Source organism: Sciurus carolinensis, chromosome 4, assembly GCF_902686445.1.
Source record: "Sciurus carolinensis chromosome 4, mSciCar1.2, whole genome shotgun sequence".
In the NCBI taxonomy this organism is placed as follows: domain Eukaryota; kingdom Metazoa; phylum Chordata; class Mammalia; order Rodentia; family Sciuridae; genus Sciurus; species Sciurus carolinensis.
In genome coordinates, this window is record NC_062216.1 from 122601505 (window position 1) to 122617559 (window position 16055).

At 39.5% G+C, this 16055-nt stretch overlaps 1 long non-coding RNA gene across 1 annotated transcript; it reads left to right on the top strand.

The window, feature by feature from the left end:
- The first annotated feature begins 714 nt into the window (after positions 1-714).
- Positions 715-11859, top strand: LOC124981932 (uncharacterized). Its single transcript, XR_007108133.1, has 4 exons — positions 715-929; positions 5009-5055; positions 6845-6909; positions 11260-11859. It is a non-coding gene; the product is annotated as an uncharacterized LOC124981932 (long non-coding RNA).
- The last annotated feature ends 4196 nt before the right edge of the window (positions 11860-16055 follow it).

The window sequence follows — 16055 nt, forward strand, 5'->3', positions numbered from 1 at the left end:
TGATTTTTTTTTTCATTCCTTATTGAGAACGTTCACCTTTTTTTACTTAAAGGAAGCACCTTGTGACTTCCTTGGACATATTTGAATTGCCAGCATCACTTACTTTTGCATTTTGGGGCTATTATCAATTAAAATGAAGATTGTTTGAATGCAAGCACTGTGGAACTGCAAAGATCGAGGTGATGACAGTGATGACTGACCATTAATGGGTGGGAGCCTGCAGAGTAGGACAAAGGGATGGTTCACAGCCGAGTGGGATGGAGCAGGACGGCATAACATTTCATTATGCTTCTCGAATGAATGTGTAATTTAAAACTTATGAATCATTCACTTCTGGAATTTTCAATTTAATATTTCCATTTTCTATTTTAATATTCTCAGCCCTATGGGTAACAAACACTGCAAAAAGCAAAACCATAGATAAGCTGGGAGAGGAGGCCTAAGGGAGGACTCTATTGAGTCTACAACAGACAAGTTCGTGGTTGAATAGAGATGAATTTGGAATTAAAGGGAGAGGTGTGAGTTGGGGATATAAACATGGTTGCCATCAGCAGAAGAAATTTGAAACCTTGAGACTGGATTGGATTCACTTAGGGAGTGAGCCGCAGCCAGAAAGAGAGGTCTAAGGACTGCATCTGGAGGGATTCCAACATTTGGAGGTCAGAGGAGACAGCAAGATTCAGAAGGAAGGAACACAGAGGGAGGAGAAAAATCAGGAGAGCTGGGCATCCTGGAAACCAAACAAAGACAAGGTTTCCAGGAGGAAAGTGTTTCACGGTGCCGACTGCAGCTGCGGGGACCAGTTAGGTGAGGAACTCAGTGTCAGAGGGTCATCATTAACCACCTCAGAGCACTTTCAGTGGAAGAGCGAGGATGAAAGACTCAGCGCAGTGGGTTCACGAGAGAGGAAAGGAGAGAAATAGAGGACAGTGAGTATTTCCAACTCTTTCAGAAAGTTTTTGTGGGTGTACGATGGGAAGAAGAGGAAAATAGTAGAATCTGGAGGGAGCCATTGCGATCAAGAGTTTTTTTTTTTAATGAGTTTTGTTTTTAATGTCAAGTTTATATGCTAATGAGTGATTCAGTAGAGAGAAAAAAGTGGATGCTGCAGGAAAGAAGGGGAAGAATTGTTGGAGCACATTTTAAGCAGTGGGAGGGAGCTGAATCTAGTGAACAGATGGGGGTCTGGCCTCATCTAAGCTCTCCCGTGGTACCAGTACAGGAGCTAGTAGGTGGGAAATGTGGTGGTACCTTGTGGAAGTTCTACTTTTATCCTTCAAAAATAGGAGATTAGGACATTAGTGAGAGTGAAGCAGGGTTCCAGGTGGGGCGAGGAATGAGGTGGAGGACTTCTGTCTATTGTGAAGGGTCTGGTGTTACTATTTGGGGATTAAAATAATGTGCAGAGTAGAACATCTGGTTCACATCTGTGGGGAATATCAGGCAACCTGGGGATGAATGGAGGGACAGAGTCACCCCAGAGAGGAAGAAAGAACAGGAGAGGAGTCAGGATGCTGGAAGAGGATGCCAGATATCAGGACGAGTCATTGGGTATAGAAGATTTCCTGAGGCTCTGAAAACATGAAGAATATGACAGGTTATGAAACATTATTGCATTTCAACAGGACTCCTGTAGGAAGGATTCTGTCTCTTAAAATTCCCAAAATATTTCAGTGGCCAAGCAATGTTACCATTCATAGTTTTGCCTTTTAAATAGTCTCAATTAAACAGTTATCCAGATGTAAGATGTTGGGTGTTGGGAACTATTAGCATCCTTGGTTACTTGGCAGCTGACTAGCCATGTCCCTCTTTGGCTTCTCTCATTCTTTCTCTCCCTTCCTTTCTCCCTCCCTCTCCTCTACTTGTTTCTTTCTCTCCCCTTCATCCTGTTTTAAGACACAGGCCTCTGAACAACATATTTTCAGTGGGGAGCTTCTTTGTTTTTCTGGAAATCTTCCTTCTTTTCTCTTGTTATGTAAATTAGACTTAATTTTCAAAGTTCAGATCAAATCTGCTTCTCATTCTTCAGTTTTCTTTGCCTCTTTTTTTTTTTTTGACTGCTCTCTACACCGAGAGAGAGAAAAGACCCAGACCTACTATTAGGAATAGTAGGATGGTGTCAGGGTATGCAGCATTTGGGAGAGTTTGTATGTGGAGAGTTCCTTGTGAACTTTTGATAACTTGGAAGGGAAAAGGAAGTTTTAAATATGGCAGAGTTAGACTAATAACTAGGGAAGTTTTATTTTAGTCCTGGCTCTGTAACTAGTTGTATGGTTTTGATCAAGTTGTATGACTTCTCTGGCCCTCAATAATCTCAACTTTAAAATTAATGGATTGGACTAGATGTTCCAACAGTAGACATGATGACTAAAATGCAGACATCCAGCCATGGCTTGAAGGTGGACTGTTGGTTGTGTGCAGATCTCTGCCTTTGTAGGGGTTTTGGTATTTTAAGTTAGTTCTGGACTTTACATGCTTAAGAATAATATCATTGTCATTTTCAGAACCATTCTTTTGAGCTCTATCCATTCTCTGGTCCTCTGACCTTGCTTCAAACCAAGGGGCTCCTGTGTTAACTCCTAGTTCTCTTTGTTCTGCTCCACTTAGCTTGACCTCCTCCTGCTTCATGTTTGTCTTGATCTGTATTCTCTCAGGTTCTTTTTCCTTTTCCTAACTCTTAACTTGCTCTTTAGGGTTAATGCTCAGGATTATAATCCTGGCTAGGAGTTTGGGTCCCCTTGAAGATAACCTGGATATTCATGTGGCTCTGGATTTAATTCTGCTTTGGGGACACAACCTCTCCTTCCTCTATTGAACTTTCTTCTGGAAACTCAGGCCCAGCAGACGCTCCAGGTTCCTATGTTGTAATGATGGATATTGATGTTATCTTGTTAAATAGATAGTAGTTCCCTGAATGACAGGATCAATGCTCTTTTTCTGTTGATTCTCCAATAACCTTCTATAATACTGACCTCTCCTTTGATAACTACAAACTACGTTTTATTTCTTACATTCCCATTTTTTGTTGTTGCTTCATTTTCTTCCAGTCTTCCTGTTTGAAGAACCTCAGGAAACCTTCCATACCCCAATGGATGACCCTGGTGTTTGGTGTTCTCTTCTAGAAACATGACTTCACTCTGGAACTGTCTTCCTCCCTGGAGCTGATCTGTCGCTCTGTTCATCTCAGGAACAGTCTGAAATCCCCCAGATACATAAACCAGACATGTTCCTCCCTTCCTTTATAAAATGCACATTTTATCAAAACATTTTACCTTTTGTTGGAGGATCTTATAAAAAACAAAAGGGGACAAGCAGACATTGCCAAAGGAAAGAAAAGTGAAGAGTTGTCTTGTTTTCTCTCTTTTAGTTTTATCCCTGTTTTTATCTCCTCTTCCTGCTTTTAATGTAGTAACAGAAGTTATACTGTATGACTAGCACATATAGTTGCTTCACTTTAACTTAAAATAGTCATTCTAGATTGCCTGCCTTTTTTTTAATGAGGTTACTGCATTTCATCATTTTATTAATTTCTTATTAATTAATTTCCTATAATGAATTTTATTCATTTGCTTTCTATGAAGTAATCTCATAATGGACAAGGTGCACCAATGCCTGGTTGATGAAGGCAGAGATCTTTGTTCTCAGAACAGAAACTCATTCAAATGAGTTTGGAACAAAAACCTTAGAGAGACTTTTGAATGTCTTAAGGTATCTCTAGTAGCTACATAATAACAATTATAGAAATGAGGTACTGAAACCAAAAAATAGAAAGTTCAAATCCATTGGTACTTGGCCTATCTTCCCTAGAATGCTTAATCTTTTGGCTTTGCTTTCTTTGGTGCATCTACTTAATTTTTTCTTGATCTTATTGTAGATTATTTTACCGGGCTTTTGCCCCAATGTATTTGGTCTGTGTTAGTCAGTTTTTCATTATTGTAACAAAATACCTGAGATAATTAATTTAAAAAGGGGAAAGCTTTACTTTGGCTCACAGTTTTAGAGGTTTCAGTCCATGATCCGTTGATCTCATCATTTTGGGCTTGTGGTGAGGCAACATATCACATGGGGAGTGACTGGCAGAGAAAGCTGTGCATCTCATGGTGGTCAAAAAGCAGAAGAGAGGAGCAGAAGAGGAGCTAGGGTCCCAATATCCCCTTAGAGGACTCACAACAAGTGATCTAAGACTTCCATTAGGGCCAAACTCTTAAAGACTTCCTCCATCTTCCAATAGTGCCAAGCTGAGCAACAATTTTTTAACACTTGGGCCCTTGGGGGACATTCTAGATTTGAACAATAGCATGGTTTTAACATCTGCTTTTCTGAATCTCTTAGCTCAAGCACTCCCAAAAGACAAAGGGCAGTCTAGTTTCTGGGCTCTGATGCTAAATTCCAAGAAGAGATTCTGGTTGTCAGGTTTTGGTGAGATACCAATTCCTTGACCAGTCAGCAGTGGCAAATGAGGGACAGTATGTCCTTACAAACATGGCTACAGATCGATCCTGGGCACTGGGAGGTCCCTGGAGACTGGGGAGGCCCTTACTTTAGAAGATTCTTAAATGTTGGCACAGAGTATAATTTTATCTGTCAGGCTCATAAATAAGGTTTATATAAATAGGTCTTTCCAGTTTCCTTGATTTCTTTGCTTTTGAATTTAGCCGATGTCTGAATATAGAAACAAACAAAAGAATTAAAGTGCTGTTTGTAGATTTAGCTTGAAGGGCAATCATTTTTTTAACTTAATAATTGTCTTTGATCTTGATTTAGCTGTCTCTTTTTGGGGGGGGTAAAAATTGTTTGATCTTGTCTTACTATTAGAAAAGACACAGCATGCGAATTTTATGCATTCCTGAAAAGTTCAAGCATATTACCTTTTGTTGACAGGTACTAATTTGTATGAGGAAGACAAAGTAAAAATGGGTTCAAACAAATGATTTAAGTTCAGAAGTAAGCTAATTAGTCTTTTTTCTAATTGGTTTTCTTTCTTTACTTTTTTTTCTTTTTACCTAAGAGAAGATTCTGGAAGACATCTGAGGACATAATCACTGACCTGGGGAAGTAGGTCCTGATTTGGGAAATTGATTGTAGAAGATGTTAACACAGCACTGGTCAGTAGAAATGTAATTGGAGTCACAAATGCAAGTTTGAATTTTCTAGTAGCCACTTAGAAAAAAGTAAAATGAATCAATAACATTGATTTTAATAATGTCTTTTAAACTTATGTGTCTAAAACAGTATTCCAGCATGTAATCAATTTAAAAATTATCAATGAGGTACTTCATACTGTGTTTTTGTACCAAGTGTTTGAAGTCCAGTGTCTTTTACATGTGAAATTCAACTCAAATTCAAATGCTAATTTTTCAATGATTGAAGAGCTATGAAGGTCTATTGAAAAACTGTTTGTGTTTAGTGAAAAAAATATTTTATATTGATTCAGTTTTAAATTTTTAATCAATTAAAAATAAATGAAGCATTCAGCTTGTCAGTCTGTACTAGTTCCATCACAAGTCTTTGGTAGCCACATTTATTTCCTATTAAATAATCTTATATAATGGACAGTGGCTTGGCGCCATTGTATTTTCCAGCACAGTTGTAAAGACTTGAGACCAAAGTTTATTATCTGTCCGAGCAGTTTCACCTAAGAGGGAATTTCACTGTGAATTGTTTTCCACTCTGTCACTGCTCAAGTTTTTATCAGAACTCAGCCTTTGTCCCTACATTGTTGACAGGAGATCCATTGGTTTCACCCTCACCAACCCCAGTCTCCCAGCTGCAGTCTTTCCAGAACAACCCAGTCCTGGTGGCTGTGCCTGCATCTGTAACACAAGCCAGAAATATACCTCCATTTTCTTGAGTCATTAATTTATTTTTTGCTTTCTTTTTAATTATTATTATTATTATTATTGGTAATTGAGATTGAATTTAGGGGCACTCTACTGCTGAGTTACATCCCTGGTCCCTTTTATTTTTTGTTTTAAGACAGGCTCTAAGTTGTTGAGGATCTTGTTAAATTGTGGAGGCTAGCCTTGAACTTTCAATCCTCTTACCTCAGCTTCCCGAGTTGCTGGAATTACAGGCACATGCAGCTGTGCCTGGCTTGCATGCTTTCTCTTTTTTCCTTTCCTCCCTTCCTCCCTCCCCTCCACTCCTTCCTTCTTTCCTTCCTTCCTTCCTTCCTTCCTTCCTTCCTTCCTTCCTTCCTTCCTTCCTTCCTTCCTTCCTTCCCTCTTCCCTTCCTTCCCTCTTTCCTTCCTTCCTATGGTACTGGGGATTGAACCCAGGGAGGCTCTAACACTAAGCTTCATCCCCAGCTGCTTTTTAAAAATTTAAATTTTGAGACAGGGTCTCACTAAGCTGCTGAGGCTACCTTGAACTTGTGAACCTTCTGCCTCAGTCTCCTAAGTAGCTGCAATTATGTGTGTGCCACTGTGCCTAATCTTTACTTTTTGAATATCTGCTGTGGAAATATGTCCTTGCTCTAAGCAAACACAGCACATGATTCAGTTCTAATCTCACTTTTTGGGTCATCATGAATAGTTTAGAAGCTGTCATGAGACCCGTTACGGTTTAGATATGAGGTGTCCCCCAAAAACTCATGCATTAGGCAATGCAAGAATGTTTAGAGATGAAATGATTGGGTTGTGAGATCCTTAACTTAATCGGTGTATGCATTTGAATGTATTAACTAGGTGGTAACTAGGCAGGTAAGGTATGGGTGGAGGAGGTTTATCACTAGGGTGTGTCTTTGGGGGTATGTATTTTGTTCCTTGTGAGCAGACCTCTGTCTTTGCTTCCTGATTACCAAGTCCTGAGCTGCTTTTCCTCCCTCATGCCCTTCTGCCCTAAGGATCTGCCTTATCTCTGGCCCAGAGCAATGGAGTCAACCATCTAGGAACTGAAAGCTCTGAACCAGTGAGCCCTGAATAAACTTTTCCTCCTCTATGTTGTTTTTGTTAAGTCTTTGGTCACAATGGCGAAAAAGTTGACTAAAACAAGACCCAACCCAATTCAAAGCCGTTCTTTGGATATTTGTGCCAATGCTAGCTGAATTCTTTCTTTGTGTAGTGGCAGATGACTTGGAGAGTGTGTATCCATGACCACCATTTTGACATAGGTAAAGATCTCGTTGAGAATTAAGCAAATTCTTCTAGAGGTACAGTATCTGGAAATGGCATGTGAAAGCCCCCATATTCAGTTATGCTTTAAACAGAACTCGTCATTGCACTTATGAATCAAATAAGACAAGTTACAAGTTCTGCTTAGCTTTAATCAGAATAGTGTAATGTGCCATAAATCCTGACATACAACTCTGTTTTCTCCTTATTCTGACACTATTCCTTGCTAGTAGACCCTGCTTTTTTTTTTTTTTTTAAACAGGAATTGAACCCAGGGGTGCTTAACCATTGAGCCACATCCCCAGCCCTCTTTTTTAATTTTCATTTTTATTTTGAAACAGGATATTGCTAAGTTGCTTAGGGCCTCACTAAATTGCTGAGGCTGGCTTTGAACTTGTGATCCTCCTGCCTCAGCCTCCTGAACTGCTGGGATTATAGGCATGTGCCAGTGTGCCTGGCTGGATTCTTCCTCTTATTCAGACTTGACAGTGGTAATGTCCTTGCTTGCTTGCTAGGGAAAGGCAATTCTACTGCATAGAAAACTCAGAAGAGCTAATTGCTCTTTGAATAAAATAAATGTAATCATTCTGTTCTGGGAACCCTGTGTGCATTAGAGGAGAGTCAGCATCTATTTACCTTATTGTCTTGGGGAACTCAGCTTCTTTTCAGCCCTCATCATTTTCTTTCTCCCTATGAGTATAGAAGGGATGCTGAAATAGATGAGGGGTTTCCTGGATCAAAGGAGACATAGTTGCTTTCTAGATAAACAAGGGCCTATTTAGATTAGAAAGCACCTTCACCCTGGGTATATGGAATAGAATACCTCACACAATCATGTCAAGAACTGGGGAAGCAAAGGTTCAGAAAGGGGAGTTGAATATCAGAATAAGAGGCATTAGTTAGTCTTTCTGAAGCACTGATGCATGTGGACAGGACAGAATGCAGGGAAGATAGGAGAAATTAAGGGTTTCCTGTCTTTGGAGTGGGAACACAGAGGGAAATTTACAGGGAAGTCTATGAAAAATGGTTTGTTGTATGTAACTACTAACTTCTGGTGGTTGGTACAGGGCTTCTGTTAAGCAGGGTGTGTAGTAAGGGAGAAGAATGGACAAGGAGCAGAGGAGAGTGGGGACAAAGACTGCAAAGACCTTTGGAGAACAATAGCTACTTCATTTGTGTTCTCTAAATCCCACATCCTTTTAGCCAATGCTAAACTAGAACCAGTCAAGGCAAATATTCTGGAAAACATAATTACTAACTTGACCACGCTGACTTTAGAACAACCCATCACAGGGTCCATCTGCATGATGGAGATACCAAGGTAACCCCTGAGTGATCTGGCAAAAAGTAGCACTTGCCAACAAGGCACCATTGTCACTTCAGGGAGCAATCCAGGCTACTAGGCCAGGTTAATGCTTTGTTGCTTCTGACTCTGGTTCTTTATGTAAATCCTCCATGTAGACTGTCTCCACCACCAAGGGGTTCCTCACCCTCCCTGCCCCCTGTTTCTTCCCTGGCATTTGGTTTGTCAAAGCTTGACATCTGGCTGCCTCTTCTTCTTCCCACCAAAGTGTTCAGCAGGAGTACTTGCCCAACCCTAACTTAATCCTGTTGCTCCTATTTAGTCTGGACCTAGAAAGGCCCAGGGAGGCCCAAGAGTCTTGCCAAGCCAGGCTCCTGGCTGTGCCCCAGCCCTTCCACCCGCTGTTTCTGGCTCCTTTGCCTTAGCTTCTGGGGAGGCCAGGCTTTGTTTGTGCTTGCCAAGTGAACCAACTTCTCTGACTTGAAACCCTGGTGTTATTAGTGACTTTTTTGTAGTTAGCAGAATCTTTTTTGTTAATGTGCTTAAATAGGAACTACATAAATTTATTTGATGAATAAGTGGAACTGGGGAAAGCATATGGATTTGGTACCTACAGTGCTGTTCTAGAAATGTGTTGTGGTAGTTAGTTAGGTAAACACAAAAACAACAACCAAACAAACAAATGGAACAATACTGGTCTGGCCCTAGACCCACTCTTGAAGTTAGGATATGGATGAGAATTCAGAGGTAGGATTAGCCTTTTGACAGAAGAAGCTCAGCTAGGAAGCAAAGAGTGACATCCTGCTACCCCAGGGAGAAGTTTCTACCTTCCCCATGCACATTTTATTCAAACTAGACTAGGACTAGATTCGCATCACAATTTAACAATGTGATTTTGGACACATCATGTAAACTTTCTAAGCCTAAATTTCTTTATCTATAAAATGGGATGAAGAATTCCTACTCTGTAGCATTGTCGAAAACGTAGGAATTAGAGCCAAAGCCTAGGGAGGCAACTACTGAAGTGTTGGGGGCTATGCAGCCCAGACCGCGCAGGGATGGCGCTTGGCAGTCAGCCAGAGGTTGCTTTGATCACATCGGTGGTGAGGAGGTTGATTAACATAAGCACACCCAGGTGATTTGTCATTGTCCGTATCCAATTAAGTCCACGCACACAACACATGCACAGGTGCTCCTGCTGTGCTTGCTTGTTTTGACCTTTACCATGATTGGGCAGCTAGCTCTCGCCTAATCTTTGCATGATTGGCGTCAGTCCTACCCTTCGCCTCCTAGAGGGGATATGAGTCGGCTCTCCTCGCGCACCAGAAGGGGTTTTTGTAGAGGTTCAAGGTTGGAAGTTCCAGGTTCGAGGTTCCAGTTCCCGGGTTTCCTGATTCATCAATAAACTGTTCCGAATTCAAGAGCCTCGCTACTCTTTTGTCCCCCGTGCCAAAATTGACTCCGCTGGACGGTGTCACTGAAGCATTTAAAAAAAAAAAAATTTTTTTTTAAATAAATTTCAGCAGATTTCTAAAACACTATAGCAAGAGGAAACTGGCAACCATGAATTCTGGCGGGTCTCCTGACAGTACAAGATGGTTTTTGTTGAATGTTCAGGTATTAGAGTGGAAGAAATCTCCCTTAGTGGAACAAATCTGGAAGGGTCTCAAAGTCCCACTTTAATATGAACACACATGGCCTCACCTGAGTTAGGCAAACTCCAAGGGTGTGGGTTTTCTCATGGGCAAATCTCAGTCCCAAATGTGATGTGTCTGTGTACACTGAGGATGGCTGAACAGATGAGTTCCTGATGACTGAACGACACTGCTGTACCCAGTTCCCTCGGGTGTCCTTGCTAGGCACTTGTTTAAGCCACTGCTTTCTGAATTTCTATTATTAGCTGCTAAACACAAATGCCGTTTACAAGACACATACAGCTGGGATCCTATTCTTAATTCTGTAATTAATTAATTCTGGAGCCAAACTCTCCCATGTGGGAGAAATATGTTTGCAATTGAGGCAATATTTGGGTCTTGGAGGTCTGGAGGGAATCAGGTGTTCACCATCCTATGTGGAACTTTGAGCATCTCTGCACTGTGTTCCTGCTCACTCAGGGTCAGGGTGAGCTGCTGCTGCCTTACAATTGAGGAGCCGGCATCACAGATGAAAACCAAGATCTTAACTCTCTGGGAGAAACTCATTTAACTCATTTGAGCATTGTCTAACACAGAACCACATGCCTGTAAGCATTTGATGACTTCTATGAGTGGTTGATAGCAGTGCAGTTTTGATTAGTGTCTTTTATTATGGCTTGGTCTCATTATCATTGAACTTTAGCTAGTGTCAACCTTTGCAATGCTCATTCAGTGAGTCATTGTTCCTATGGACTTGGTGCTTTCTCACGTCTTCTTCCTCTCCTTCTTCTTCAGTTCTAGGGATTGAACCCAGGGAACTTAACCACTGAGTCACATCCCAGTCCTTTTTATTTTTTATTTTGGGATAGGGCCTCCCTAAGTTGCTTAAGGCCTTGTTAAGTTGCCAAGATTGGCTTTGAACTTGTGATCCTCCTGCCTTTAGTCTCCTGAGCTGCTGGGATTACAGGTGTGCACTACCTTGGCCAACCCCACATGTTTAAGTTTTTTTTGTGTGTGGTAGCAATTCTAGGAGGTGGTCATAATTTGGTTAATAGCTCATGTATGTGTGTGTGTGTGTGTGTGTGTGTGTGTGTGTGATCACTTACTATGTACTAGGCACACTTCTAGGCATTTTACTAATACGTATGCTCTGTGTAACTCTCCTATGGGATAGTTCTTAATTAATGTTATCATTACCCATATTTTTCAGGTGAGGAAGTCCACATATGGAATCAGGTGGCTCCAGAATTCACACCATTAGACTATACTGCCTGCACATTTTAAATGAGGAAGCCAAGACTCAGTTGGTAAATGAGTCATCCAGGGACCTACTGCTATTAATGAGTGGTACCACAATCACAACTCACGTTTTGGATTTTAAGATTTATGTCCTTTCTCATTATTCCATGCCTCTTCTATCAGTTACTATGGGTGAACTTGGGCAAGTCATTGATTTGTTGAGCCTCATTTTCTACCTAAAAATTGAGGGTAATAATGCTTACTTCAATAAGTTGTTCTGACAACTAAATATAATTAATTACGTAAGTTTAATTCAGTCTCTGGTACATAATACATACTCAATAAATGTTAATTTAAATAATAGATGAATTCCCTAGAAATGTTTGGGTTAGTTTATTAAGAACATGTTAACCTTGTAATGAGAATATATGTAAAGTAAAACTGTTGGTTTTACATAATTTATGCTTCTTAATCCTTGAAGGTTGTTTTGACCAGGTCATCTTGGGAGCTAAAAAGTTGTGCTGTGGAAACACTTCCAGTAAGGGGCAAAGAAGTTTTCATGTCAGTGGCTCGGGAGGCTGAGGCAGGAGGATTGCAAGTTCAAAGCCAGCCTCAGCAACTTAGTGAGACCTGTTTAAAAAAAAAAAATTATTTCGTGGCTCTGTGATTAAGTGCCCCTGGGTTTAAACATGGGTAACAAAAAAAAAAAAAAAGAAAGAAAGAAAAAAGAAAAAGAAGTTGTTTTCATGTGTGTTCTTAAAAATTCACTCAAGTTAAGACTTCTTAAAAAAATTTAGATATTCATAATTTATGTTAATTTTAAAGTAATATTATTTTCTTTCCATATCAAAATGTTAGGGTATGTTAATGCTGAAATATTCTGTTTTGTCATTCTAAAACAGGGCCTGATGACATGACTTGATCTGTTTTCCCTTTGATTGCTGATGCTTTTGTTGACAGAATCAATGGAAATTATCGTTACATAGTAGTTATTTTTCCTTTGAATAAAATTGTGATGTACTTGTCAAACTTCAAAGATATCATGGAAGGTAGTGTAAATATGCCCTAGATTATAGTACTCTAGAGAATAAAAGGTCTAGACAGTTAGAGGTAAAAGCCAAGAGTATTTTGAACTCAAAGTGGATAGGGATATTTTAATAATGTAGGTAGTAGCTGGAAATGGATCAATAGAACAAGAACGTTGGTGGTTTTTGGAGCGTGGCTTCCATTTCAATTCATGTCTAGGGTTTCATGCAATATCTTTCACATTCACAGGTTCATTTCTGTCCATGCCTGCTGTTATTGTCTCAACCCTTCAACTTTTACTTATACTGTGACATTAGTGTCTTGTTTCTCACCATTTAGATCATATCAAACATTTTTAATTGATTTATCTATTATCTTAAAGTTGAAATTCACACTACTTAGTTTGACATCAATGTGCACCATTTTTGGTGATCATTATATAAAATAATATAGACTGATTCATTAGTTCACCCATTTGACACAGGTTTATTGACATCTTGCTGGACCAGTCCCAGTGGGAAATTTTGAGTGTACAGATGGAGATCACAGTCCTGATCCTCCCAACGGTGGGCACCTTTTAGAGTTGGTGACAGACAAGCAAGACCTCATTCACAGCATAGTCAATGTGGTGAAGGTACCTTAGAAATGACCTGAGGATACTGTAGAAGTTCAAAGGTGGAATGGAAACTTTTCCAGATTATCTCCCAATACCTCTTTATTCAAGTCTATTGACTTAGACTGATTTGTGTGTAATTATCCTGAATATCATGCACATTCCATCCCTCTGATTTTAAATCATATTTAGTCTTCATACTCGACCACCACATTTTCTGTTCATTCATTCAACCAAATGGATTGAAAATATACCACATGACATTAAGTGGGTGCCATCCACTGATGACGAGGAGGGGCTCAGCCTCACCCTGGTATAGCCTTTCCCTACTCCTCCGGCTCCCTCTGCACACCCTTCTCTGACCACTCAGCCCATGAGCTCCTTCTTCTTGAGCCCCCAGAGACTGATTGTCAGCCACAATATCAAAGCACACAGTTTTTGTAGAATCAAACAGAATTTTCTGGTTTAATAATGTATTCATAGTAATGTAAACATCATGGGAAAATAAACATTTTAGATTATTTTAAAATTTCTGCTCTTATTCCTCTAGCTGAATGATAGTTGGTAATGTCCATAAGACTCCATCTTCTTATCTGTTGAGTGAAGAAATGAAGAAGTAACCTAAGTTCTCTCCTAAGTATGCAATTATATGTATTTTTTAAACACAAAATTTTGGTGAGGATTTAATAACTTAGGCTAAATTTCTTCACATTTCATTCCACATGCTCAGAGATAGCTTGGGAAAGGAAAAGGAAGCCACAATGGAGAATGAAGAAAGCAAATAAAGAAGATAAGAAAAGGAGAAAAGGCAAGGGGCCCATCAGGAAAGGGATGGAGTTTTTCTGAAATAAGGACACAGATCTTTCTTTGCAGAAAATAGCCCCTTTTCAGGGTTTTTTTCCTCTTACTTCTCAGTCAAATCTTGTGAAAATTCTGTATTTGTTATTAACCTTTAGCATAGATGTTTTAGTTAGCTTTTTTGCCACTGCTGCTAAAAAATCTGACCAATTATAGAGGAGGAAAAGTTTATTTGGAGGCTTATAGTTTCAGATGTCTTAGTTCATAGAAGGTGACTGGCTCCATTCCTTGGGGCTCCCAGGTGAGGCAGGACATCATGGCAGAAGAGTATGGCAGAGGGAAGTAGCTCATATGATGATCATAAGCTGAGAGACTCCACTTTCCAGATACAAAATATATCCAACAAAGCCATACCCCCAAAGCCCACCTCCTCCAGCCACACCATACCTGCCTTCAGTTACCACTCAGTTAATCCCTATCGGGGATTAATTCACTGATTGAGTTAAGACTTTTACAATCCAATCATTTCTCCTCTGAACCTTCTTGCACTGTCTCACACATACAGACCATAACAGTAGAATTCACATACTGAAAAGAAAGGACTGGATTGTGGACTGTAAATTGTATGACTGATCCCCTAATTCTCCCAATATGTTTCTCATAGAGTTGATTAAAAGAATTAAAAAAAAAAACCCAGATTATATCTTTATGAATCTATAATTTTTTAAAAGTTAAATGTTAATATTCTCCAAAACAATGTTTCCCATGTTCTCAAGTATTTCTGATATTTTAATTAAAGTATAATGAACCAACTCTACTTTTTCCTAGACATATTATTTTGGAATGGGACTACCGGGTAATTCACTTAATTGAACAATTACTGTGCACTGGGCAAGGTTTTCTAATAACAGATAAATGGAAAGTAGTTTTTACTCTCAAGGTATTTAGAGTTATTGGTATATTTGTTCTGTCATAAAGTCAAACATGCTACAGCATAACATTTCATGTGACATAACTATATGTGTTCTGTTGCTGTGACAAAATGTCTGAGAAAAACAACTTAAAAGAGGAAAGATTTATTTTGGTTCACAGTTTCAGGGATTTCAGTTCATGATCACTTGGCCTCATTGCAATGGGTCTGTAGTAAGGCAGAACATCATGGTGGAAGTGTGTGATAGAGCAAACTGCTTACCTCATGGCAGGGAAAGAGAGAGGCAGGGGGTAGTGACATGTTAGCGATAATATTAACCCTTCAAAGGCATGCCTCTTCCAAGTAGGCCCCAATTCCTAAAGTTTCTGCCACTTCTCCATAGTGCTACCCATTGGGAACCAAGCATCAATGCATAAGCACATTCAGATCCAAACTATAACAACATATGTAGCTATACTTCTTTAACATATATTCCTGCTCATATCTCTATATGCATATACTACCTAGACATATACATGCATAATGCTCTGCATATGCATGTAAACATATTTAGACATGGAAAAACATTCCTACTTCTATTTACTTACACTACAAAATTTGTGGATTGCATCTCTGAGAAAAGCTCCAAAAGTCACAAATGATATTATCCCTGATTCTACATATTTTGGATTATGGCCTCATTTGAAAATTGAATAATAATTATGGAAAATCTCCTAAAAAATACCCAATGAGGTGAAAGTTTAAAAAGTTGGAGGACATCAAGGAGTTCACCTGCTAGGTTAGAAATCACAGGCATAAGCAAAATCAGACTTTCCTATAGAAAAAATTGAAATCACAATTTTTTTTTTCTTGGCCAACAACTTGATGCCAGCTTTCAAAAATTGAAATGCCTGCAAATGCAACACCTGTAACTCTGCACGGTTTAAAGCTCTTGGTAGTGAATTCAAATGAATGGAAACAGCCCAATGAATTAATCATTCACAGTTGTATTTGTATCATAATCTTTCAAAATCATCAGTACATGTAGATCTCATTCTTTCCTGTGGTGAATTAGGTGAGCAGCTGTGGATAGACTCTTGGTTAACGTTGAAAAGGTTTTCCTTCGAGAGAGATCGTGTGATAGTGTTTTGAGAAGTTGATCTAGCACTGACTCTTTTACTAGACCCTTTTCCATAAATTTTCCCGCATCAGTTCTAAGGGAATCAAGCAGTCTTGTGTTTTTGCTAGCAGCACATGCTTTCTTGAACTGTCATTTCAGCACCTGCAGCTTCATCTCATTCTCTGATGTTATGCAAAACATATCAGCCTTTTAAATTGCCTGATCCAAAGCTTATTTGTCATGCATTTGCCACCCTTTGATCCCTCTCTGCATTGTTATTTATCAGTACCAGAGAGCTGT